Source organism: Cryptomeria japonica, chromosome 3 (assembly GCF_030272615.1).
Source record: "Cryptomeria japonica chromosome 3, Sugi_1.0, whole genome shotgun sequence".
In the NCBI taxonomy this organism is placed as follows: Eukaryota; Viridiplantae; Streptophyta; class Pinopsida; order Cupressales; family Cupressaceae; genus Cryptomeria; species Cryptomeria japonica.
The window spans coordinates 652,183,235-652,195,006 of record NC_081407.1 but is presented as its reverse complement, the minus strand read 5'-3'; positions in this window follow the sequence as shown (position 1 = coordinate 652,195,006).

Here is an 11,772-nt window from a genome sequence, read left to right as displayed (position 1 = left end):
AACATAGTGCCAAAATGCTAACAATCAGGATGTATCATTCCCAATCATTGTCCTTAATCTCTTATCAATTTTCCTCTTGATTGGGGCAACATCTTGCCTACCCCTGGGTCTTCCTCCATCATCCATATCTCTTGTACATCTTTTATATAGGTGTGACTATACATAGGCATCCATTAGTTCTATCTTTGAGATCTTATCCTATCAGCTAGTTCTTCAACAATCATCCCTGAGCATCTTGGTCACCATGATCCTATCAGATCCTTTTGTCGATCATCACTAATCTTGTATCTTGGTGTTGTTCTGAGATGTATCCTTCTCACCAACACCCATCATGTGTCTTATACAAGATGTAGCCTTCCTGAAATCAAACATTTTGATCTATCTTAATCTGATACAAGATGTATTCTTCCTGAAACTAGATGTCTTGATCATTTTCATCTTATGATGTATCCTTCCTAAAACCAGACATCATCAAATCATCATCAAATCCTTTGACAAAAGATATTTGAGGCCCTCGCATTGGATTTGATTCCTTTTTATCTTTGTTTATCTTTTGAAGCTCCTCGAGATCTGTTTCCTCTTTGACACCATGATCCTTTATATAATGGTGTGCTAGGAATAACATGGCTCAGGATGTGATCTTATTGCTTTTGGTTTTTGCTTGGTGTGTCTTTTGGATGTGTTCCTTGTTATACCCTAATGAGGTCTCTATAATCTTATGTTACACTAGGGCATTTCTTCTGCTTGGGGTTCTTCTAGCACAGTTGTCTAAAGGGTCTTTGTAACTCTGTGTGGTGCAAGATTAGCTTGTGTGTCTATTTGTATGTGTTAGTCAATGCATTGGCTATGAAATTTAACCATGGTTCCTCATACCTTGGTGACTCATATACACTTCAAAATTAAAATAAGTGCTACATTATGTCCTACTTTTGCAAGTGCTCGCACTCCGTGATGTTTCCCTATTCATCTCTTCTTCATTCACATTATCTCCTCTTCTCGTACTTCTTGCTTTCCATCTTGTCTGCTAGGGAAATGTTTCTTTCAATATGCCACCTAATCCTTTCTCCCTGTGCACCCTCTCAAGGGGGTATCCCTACCCATTCCTTCATATGATTGGGGCATCTTTTCGCTTCCCTTTTTCTTCTCTTGCAAGTGTCTTATTGTCTTCGCACTGACAGTATTCTAGTGCCACCATGAAGAGGGACAAAATGTAGGCACTTAACTTTGGCTAATCATTTTAGTCAAACTTATTTCCTTTAGCCATTTAATTAATTAAATATCTTAGTTAATTAAGTCCATCCCTTGAATTAATTAATCTAATTAATTAATTCCCCCATTCCAATCCCTTTAATTAATTCCAATCCTTGAATGAATTAATTTCTAATTAATTAATGCAGCTCTCCAATCTCTTTAATTAATTAATTTTACTCACCTCTTTTAAATAATTAAATAATTATTTAAATATGTCACATGTCTCCTAACTTCTAACTACCTAACTAACCCTCTTCTAAACTAACCTCCAATCTAATGTTGAACACAAAGTACCACTGAGAGGGGGGTGAATCAGTGGTTCCTAAACTCTTCTCTCTTTCAAGGCAACTTCAGAATACTAGTTGTTACCTTAAGCACTAAACAATCAAACTAGTAAAGAAAAAGAGGAAACCAATAAAAACAATCACACAAATACAACCCACAACACTAGATGTACGAGGAAAACCCAATATGGGAAAAACCTTGGTGAGAAATGCTACTAGAGACTACTACTCTAATCCAGCCTCACAAGTAAAACATTGGATTACAAAGATTTAGGGAACCAACCCAGGGAACACCAACCCCTCCACCAAGCTTCAACTTGATGAAGTATATTGAAATACAGTTTTTATATAGTTATAGCTTCTTTTTGCAAAAGAGTTCAGCAACTCTTAATTAAATAGGTTACTATCGGTTGACAATCTTCTCTTCTCTACTTGATCTCACACTACCCGTTATGAGATCACTCTCTCTTATTCTTGGCCTCTCTTCTCTCTCTCTCTCTCTCTCTCTCACTCTCACTCACTCACACACACACACGCACACACGCACACACACACACACACACACACACACACAGAGTCTCACAACTCACTGTGTCACACTTGGATGCCACCTTTCTCAACCACACCTCACTGGTTTGCTTAACTGTTGCACTTGTTGCAGTTATATCAGTAATCAATCACAGCCAGTTAAACCCTCTCACTAGTTTGCTTGTTGACTCACTCTGTAAATTACTTAGAATAAATTCTAAGGGAGATGATTCTTCTCTACACTCAAGGTCTCTTTACTCTTCTTCTCCTCAAGCATCAATCTTTTCTGTTTCGAGCTTGTATATTTATAATCATGGATTACCGCCAAGAATGCATTCAAACGCCGTCGTGTTAGGTTTTCCTCTTCCAACTCAATCTAAATCCTCTTTGATTCGATCTTCTTTTTAGTGATATGATCTTTATGACAATGATCAATTGCCAACCAAACTTCACATTCCAATGTGTGTTTTCTAAATCTGGAGGTCTGCACCACGCTTTTCTACTTTTCTCTATCACTTGCCATTAATGGCTTTGCTGTTTCCTTCACCTAACAGGTACGAAGATCAAATCTTCTTGCAAGATCAATGCAATTTCTTTTTCATCTTGCCTTCCTCGAGCCGCAATCTTCTGGCATCCTCTGTGACTTGTGGGTTCCTCATAAAAGCCGACCTGCCTTCATATTTGTTACCTCAATGCATACTCCATCGACCTATGCAATACTTCCACCTGGCATCCAACTATCATGCTTGTTGACATCCTCCTTTGCTTGGCTTCCTATGTCGGTTTTACATATTTTGTTGACCAAGGTTGACTACCGGTTTAGCATATCTTACCGATATGACCATCAACCATCCTTTCTATTCTGTTCACTAGTGGTTGTGCCTTCATAACACACAAACAACCTTCATTTTGGTTTATGCCTTACCGGTAAGCCTTCTTTATCGGTAGATGAACCAAGTCATGTGTAACAATAGCCTTCCTTCTGTCTACTCACTCTCATGTGTATTACCATCATATCAGTCACCACTTCTTACTTACCGGTGACCTTTCCAAACTAGTTGACATCGATGACAACTTAATGCCAAATGTCAACAATCTCCCCATTTGGAATTGATGTCAACTTACTACAAAACACTCCATATCGGTACATTTCCCCCTCTTTGATCCATATTGAGCTCCCCCTTTAACTGCTATGAACTCCCCTTGAACGACATAAATGCTTCCTAGGTAGATGACACAACTCCCAACTTGTGTCAGAGGTACTCAAAGGTGCTTACTGGTAATGGTTTGGTGAAAATATCTGCTACTTGTTCTCTGATAGGGACATAATCCATACTGACCTGTTATCCTTCAACCTTCTCTTTGAGAAAATGATACTTGATAGCAATGTGCTTTGTTCTGGAATGCATCACTAGATTCTTTGCCATGTTGATTGCACTCTAATTATCACACCAGATGAGAATAGGGCCAGTGATGTCCACCTGTATGTCTTTTAGGGTCTTCTTTATCCAAAGCACCTGAGAGCAGCATGTAGTAGCAACAATGTATTCTTCTTCAATAGTTGATAGAGAGACTCAGTCCTTATTCTTGCTATGCTAGGAGACCAACCGGTCACCTAGGAAGAATGCACCACCACTTGTGCTCTTCCAATGATGAATACAACCTGCCCAATCAGCATCAATGTATGCTTCCAAGATTAATTCCCCTTGTTTAGGGTACTACAACCCATAACTGAGTGTCCCTTCTAGGTACCTAAAGATTCTGCTTACAACATTCATATGTGACTGCTTAGGTGCAGCTTGGAATCTAGCCACCATGCATACTGCCTGTACTATATCTAGTATAGAAGTAGTTAGATACAATAGACTTCCTATCATGGATCTATACAAAGTCTGATCCACCACTGATGATTCATCATTCTTGCTCAATATACTTCCAGTCACCATTGGGGTACTTAGCGGTTTACAATCCTCCAGTTAGAATTTATTCAACATTTCCTTTGCATACTTGATTTGTGAGATAAAGATTCCCTTATCTTGCTGTAATATCTGCAAGCCAAAAAAGTATGTCAATTCACCAAGAATTGACATCTCAAATTCTAACTATATCTAATCATCAAATTCTTTGTAGAGGGTGTCCTTGTTGCCTCCAAAGATAATGACATCTACATACACAACCACAATGATAATGTGGTTTCCATCTTTCTTTATGTATAAATTATTGTCAGCACTCCCCTTTTTGAATCCCTGCTCCTTTAGGTACTGATCTAATCTTGAATACCATGCTCTAGGAGCTTGCTTTAGACCATACATGGCCTTCTTCAACTGACACATAAGTGTTTCATCATCATGCAACAGAAACCCTTCTGATTGCTCCATGCACACTTCTTCTTCCAAATTTCCATTTAGGAAGGCATAATTTACATCCATTTGATATACTTAATAACCCTTGTAGGTAGAGAAGGCTAGAAACATTCTAATTTCTTCTAATCTATCTATCGGTGCAAATGTTTCTTCAAAGTCAATTCCCTCTACCTGAGAGTATCCTTTACACACTAGTCTAGCTTTATGCCTAACAATTTTACCTTCTTCACTCATCTTATTCTGGTAGACCTAGTTGGTGCCAATGATGTTCTTGTCTTCCGGTCTAGGGACTAATTCCCAAGTCTTGTTCTTCTCAATCTATTGCAGCTCTTCTTCCATGGCATCCATCCATTTTTCTCTTTTATTGGCCTCATTGAATGTTTTAGGTTCTACTTCAGTCATGAGGTAGAAGTTGACTTTTTTCATCATTCTAGGAAAGTCTTCTTCTAGTTTGTACACCATCACTCTTATTTCCCAAAAATTGCTCTTTTGGGTGATGCATTTGCATATACCGGTTGGGAGCCTTCTTGGATGCTTCTTCAGGTTCATTATCTGACTGAGCTTCCTCACCTTCATCACTAGAATCATCATACAAGTCAACCTATGGTTGACTTCCATTGTACATGTATGTTAGGTCCCAGAGACAACTGAGAGGGGGGGGGGGGGTGAATCAATTGTTTAATAAATTCAAACCAAAAACAACTTAACCAACCTTAATGCTTAATACCAGTAAATCAAACTTTATGCTGGTAGATAGTTTATCAGTTAATTATAGTACCGGTAAAGATTAATGCATGAAACAGAAAGACAATAACATCCACAACACATAACACCAATATTTGTACGTGGAAACCCTGCAAGGGGAAAAACCACGGTGGGAAACCTTACCCACAATCAGATGATACTACTGTAGATAGTATGTGTATACAAATGGGGTTTGCACATGTAGAAAGGCCAAGCGCCTAGAGCTCACTGCTCAAACACAAATAGGAGTCACACTGACTACAATTGGATGGTTAAATCCAATAATGATGTACTGCTCAAAATAGCATCTTCATATGTTGGATTCAATACCGGTTTAGTTCTGATATGCCTTCATAAAAATCTTGCTTCACCTTAAATGATGTCCACATGTATAGCTCTGATTATTCTCGCATATACATTCTTATAATTCTTTTTCCCAATCACCTATCGATCTTATAAATAAGATCTTACATATATACCATAACCTAAGAGCAACTTTAGTAGGTCGGCTCTAAAATATATTACAATAAAATAATTACAAGTAAATCAATAACCGATGCAATATCCAATTCAACATGTTGGCTTAATGCATTTACAATAACAACAAAATCATCTCCAAAGTGTGTCATGCTGATCTGGAATAGATAAGCCTACGGGTGCATAACCTAGACCTATTTGCAGGTAACACCAAATATGCAAATACAAATATACCAATGAACAAATCTCCAAGACAAAGTGTCCAAATGATGTCTTCGACATAACCAGATGTTTTCCATGTCATTCCAAGTTCTGGTGAATAATATATCCTACCGGTGTACCACATACCGGTGACTATGCATAAAGTCACTTGCTTGCCGGTGAACATAACCATTTCTCCAAAGTGCTAGAGTTGATAAGTGTTGATAGGTGTTGACATTAATGACAAAACCATACCAAAATACCAACAATCTGCCCGCTTGGTATTGATGGCAACACAAGATGGAAAAACCATCAAAGTGCTAAAACAAAAATGCCAAATACCAAAAACCAATAATCTCCCAAAAGATATCATAACCAGAAATCAAAATTCAGATACTGAGAGTAATCAATCTCTCCCAAGGTAACAGTCTCTCCCCCTGACAGTAACATGTGTTCTCCTTGTGTTTTTCCATATCAATCTCTCCCCCTTTGAAATCAAATACCAAAGCCAATACAAAAACCAGGTTCAAATACAAAATACCAACCAATTTAGTATGCCAACTACTCCCCCTAAGAAGTAGCTCTCCTCATCAAAGCCAAAATAAAAGATTTCTTTGTTAGTTCTATCGGTTGATGACAAACATCAACTGTCTAAGTCTCCACCGGTGGGGGTATGACCCCAAGCTGGTCTCTGAGATATTCAAAAGTCTCCTTAGGCAAAGGCTTAGTGAAAATATCTGCAATCTGCTCTTTAGTATTTACATAAACTAGTTTTACTTCTTTTGCTTCAACATTCTCTTTCAGAAAGTTCAGTTTGATAGAAACATGTTTGGTTTTAGAATTTAATACCAGATTCTTAGATATATCAATTTCTGCAATGTTATCACAATAGATAGTTATAGGTTCCTTGCATTTTACATTTATGTCCTTCAACATTCATTTAAGCCACAATACCTATGTACAGTTAGTTGCTACTGCAACATATTCTGATTCTGTTGTTGATAAAGATGTACAACTTTGTTTCTTACTCAACCAAGAAATTAATTTGCTTCCAAGAAAAATTGCTCTGCCGGTGGTGCTTTTTCTACCATCCACATCTCCTGCCCAATTTGCATATGTGTATGCACATAATTAAAAGTTTTCATCTCTAGGATACCATAAACCAAGATTTGTAGTGCCTTGTAAGTACCGAAAAATCTTTTTTACTGTTGATTCATGATTTTCTCTAGGATTACTCTGAAATCTTGAAACAATACATACTGCATTCATAATATCAGGTCTTGTTTGTGTCAAATATAGTAGGCCTCCTATCATAGACTTGTACCTAGTCTGCTTAACAGGTGTAGATTCATCCCTTAGTGATAATTTGTCATTTGTAGTCATAGGTGTGCTTACCGGTTCAGAGTTCTCCATCCCAAATTTCTTTAGTAACTCCTTCAAGTACTTGGATTGACTTAAGAATATACCTTTATCAGTCTGTGAAATCTGCAATCCTAAAAATAATTTTATCTCTCCAATCATAGACATTTCAAATTCATGTTGCATTTCAATAGAAAAGTCTTTACATAATCCATCTTCTCCTCCAAAGATTACATCATCAACAAAAACTTCTATAACCAAGATGTCATCATTAGTCACTTTATAGTATAAGTTGTCGTCAACATTACCTTTAGAAAATCCAATTTTCAAAAGATATTTATCCAATCTAGCATACCAAGCTCTTGGAGCTTGCTTCAACCCATACAAAGCTTTCCTTAACCTGAAAACCATATCTTTGTTATCTATTAAAGAAAATCCATCAGGTTGCTCAATGTAAAATTCTTCTTCAAGATCTCCATTCAAAAATGCACATTTAATATCCATTTGATGTACTTTGTAGTTCTTGTGTGCTGCAAAAGTCAAGAATAATCTGACTGCCTCAATTCTAGCTACCAGTGCAAAGGTTTCATTATAATCAATTCCTTCTTTCTGAGAATATCCTTTACACACTAGTCTTGCTTTATTTTTGATTACCTTCCCATCTTCATTAAGTTTGTTTCTGAATACCCATTTTGTTCCAATCACATTTTTGTCTTTAGGCTAGGGAACTAATGTCCATGTGTTATTCTTTTCAATTTGTTCTAGTTCCTCTTCCATAACTTTAATCCAGTGCTCATCTTCACATGCCTATTAATTGATGATGGTTCAATTTGAGAAATAAGACATACCTCTTCATTTGCTAGTCTTCCTCTTGTCATAACTCCTTGATACTTGTTCCCAATTATCTGATTTCCAGAGTGGTTCAATCTTACATACCGGGGTGTCTTCATTTGTTGTTGTTCCTCAGTTACAGTGGAGTTTTCAGATGATACTGTTGTAAATAGATCTTCATTTTGTACCAATGGATTCAATGTAGGTTCATTTGTTAGTATCTCTGTTGTCGGTTCAGAGTCTATATACCTTGAAGTTCCTCTAAACTGTTCATCAATCTTCACATTTGTACTATCAACAATTTTCTGCAATCTCTTGTTAAAACATCTATATGCTTTGCTCTTAGATGAATAGCCAAGAAATATTCCTTCATCACTTCTAGGATCAAATTTTCCAATATACTCACCTCTTCTAATATAGCATTTACTTCCAAATATTATAAAATATTTAAGAGTAGGAGTAATACCAAACCATAGTTCATGAGGGGTCCGGTTTCTCCTTTGATGTGAACTTTGTTGAATGTATAGACTACTGTGCCTACTGCCTATCTCCAATATGCATGTGGTAGATTTGCTTCAGATAACATACTTCTAGCTATGTCCAAGATAGTTTCATTTTTCCTTTCTACAAGTCCATTCTGCTGTGGTGTCTAGGGTGCTGATAACTATCTTTTGATTCCATTCACTTCACATAATGTATTAAATTCCTTAGATGTGAATTCACCTCCTTGATCTGATCTCAGACATTTGATTTTCTTACCGGTTTCATTTTATATCATTGCTTTGAATAGTTTGAATTTCCCAAGTGCTTCTGATTTTTCTCTGAGAAAAGTAACCCAGCACATTCTAGAATAGTCATCAATGATTAGCATGAAATATCTATCACCTTGTAAGCTTTTAGTTCTAGCTGGACCACATAAATTAGTGTGAATTAAGTCAAGAGCATTATTGGATTTTTCTAGAATACTTTTAAAAGATGCTCTAACTTGTTTTCAAATTGACATTCCTTACATACTGGATTGTGAGGCTTAACAATCTTAAGTAAATCTCTAACTGCCTTAGTAGTACTGATTTTTACCATCCAATAAAAATTTACATGACAGAGTCTCTTATGCCATAGCCAACTTTCATCAATATGTGCAATCAAGCATGTCTTTTCATTGTTATTCAAATGAAAGATGTTACCTCTAGTTTGATTACTGGTTGCAATTTCCAAACCAGTTTTGTTCATAATTTTGCAATTTCCATTCTTGAATTGTAACTGAAATCCTTTGTCAACTAATTGACCAACACTCAAAAGATTATGCTTTAAACCTTCTACATAGTAAACATTGTCAGTATTATGCTTTCCATCAAGAGATATAGTACGTTTTCCTTTGATCAAACAAGCTTTATCATCTCCAAATCTTACCAGACCTCCATTATATTCCTGAAAGTTCAAGAATTTACCTTTATCACCAGTCATGTGATGTGAACATCCTGAATCAATGATCCATTCATCCTTAACTTCAACTTTAGCTTCTAGAGTCTGCTCTACCGGTTGAAAAGTAGGTGCGAGTTGATCTTCTGTTATAGCAACAAAGACCCATCCATTGTCTGCCGGATCCTCATCAGAATCATTAGTGACTCCTTCATTAGAAAGATAACAAGATTTATCTTTATTCTTCTTAAATCTGTATCTTTGATATTTAGGGTTAGGCTTCTATGTTCTTCTAGCTTCTTCTCTTAGTCTAGCATGTCTATCAGGGCATCTTGAAGCCATATGACCAATCTTATTACAGTTAAAATATTTAAAGGGTGCTTTACCTTCATACTTACTTCCAGCTAGACCTTTAGGCATTTTCCTTGCAAATAGTGGTTCAAGTTCTTCATTTTCTCTCCTGCTTTCCTCAAGTTCTCTTGCATAAAAGGCTTTCCAATCAGATTTGTAAAAAGATGGTGTAGATGATGTTGATGCTTTAAAGGCTAAATCTGTCTTTATAGTAGCAACATGACCAAATTCCTCAATTTCAAAAGTTGAAAGTTTTCCAATCAATGTGTCCCTAGTTACTGATGTATTAGGCATAGTTCTTAACTCATTTATAGCAGTAACTTTCATTTTGTATGCCAGTGGCAATCCTCTTAAAACTTTTGAAACAATTTCATCTTCACTTAAGGTTCCTCCACAACATTTAATACCCAAAACAATTTCATTTACTCTTTCCATAAAAGTAGTAATCCTTTCATCTTCTTCCATTTTTAGATTTTCATACCTGACCCGGAAGATTTCAAGTTTTGCAATTTTGACTATGGAATCTCCTTCATTTAATCTTTCCAAATGATCCCAAATAGCTTTAGCAGTAGACCTATCTAATAATCCCATGATTTGCTGATCTGATAATGCGCTCAAATGTGCTTCTCTTGCCTTGCAATCATTTTCTTCATCTTTTCCTAAGGTAGGTGGATTAGGTTGACTTTGAGTTGGAGCAATGTAGCCATTCTTTGTAACTTCCCAAATGTCCTTTCCAATGAAATTTAGATGTGTCTGCATTCTGATCTTCAATATACCATAGTTGGTTCCATCAAGTTTAGGACTATCTTTCTTGAAATAGTTAGTAGACATTGGATCTCCTCGAGCTATTAAACTTCTGCAAAAAGAGGACTAAGCTCTAATATCAATTGTTAGGTCCTAGAGACAACTGAGAAGGGGGGAGGTGTGAATCAGTTGTCTAATAAATTAAAACCAAAAACAACTTAACCAACCTTAATGCTTAATACCGGTAAATCAGACTTTATGTTGGTAGATAGTTTATCAGTTAATTACAATACCGGTAAAGATTAATGCATGAAACAAAAAGACAATAACATCCACAACACATAACACCAATATTTGTACGTGGAAACCCTGTAAGGGGAAAAACCATAGTGGGAAACCTTACCCACAATCAGATGATACTGTAGACGTCTAAAAATGGTCAACGCTTGCGGAGTCATACTTTAACATTTGCGCATTACCTTATTTTAGGGATTTTGCATCGCATTAACATTTCTTCTATGTTACGCACTTGCTCTTTATCATTTGCAAGCATCAAGTCCTTCTTCTGCATTCTTTATTTGTCTCACTTTCGAATTTGGTCTTGTTGATAATAATCTTCAATCATGATTTTGGTCGATTTTCGATTTTATCTTGATGCATCAATGTGCGTATTCATTTGTCATATTTTGGACATTGTCAATTCGATTTCATTTTGGACATTGTCAATCCTAATCGATGATAGAATTAGGGTTTTGTCATGTTTTAATCTTGTCATTTTGTGATTGATTTGTCATCGATCCTCGTCCTTTTCAATCTTGTCATTTTGCGATCGATTTGTCATCGATCGTTGTCCTTTTCAATCTTGTCATTTTGCGATTGATTTGTCATCGATCGTTGTCCTTTTCAATCTTGTCATTTTGCGATCGATTTGTCATCGATCATTGTCATTTTCAATCTTGTCAATTTGGAGCAATTAGTCATTGTTCCTCGTCAATTGGCACCTATCAATTTGGTCTCTTTCTCAATCTTGGTTAGTTGGTCAACCAATCTCAATCATTTGTCAGCATTGGTCCTGTTGATTAATCAGAATCATGATTGAATCGATATCAATTATCTTTTGTCAAGACCTAATTGTCGTCCTTGCATTTCTAATTCATTTTCTAAGGTTAAATAATTTATTTATTTATCCTAAGTCTTCTTGTCACAATTAAATATTTGTT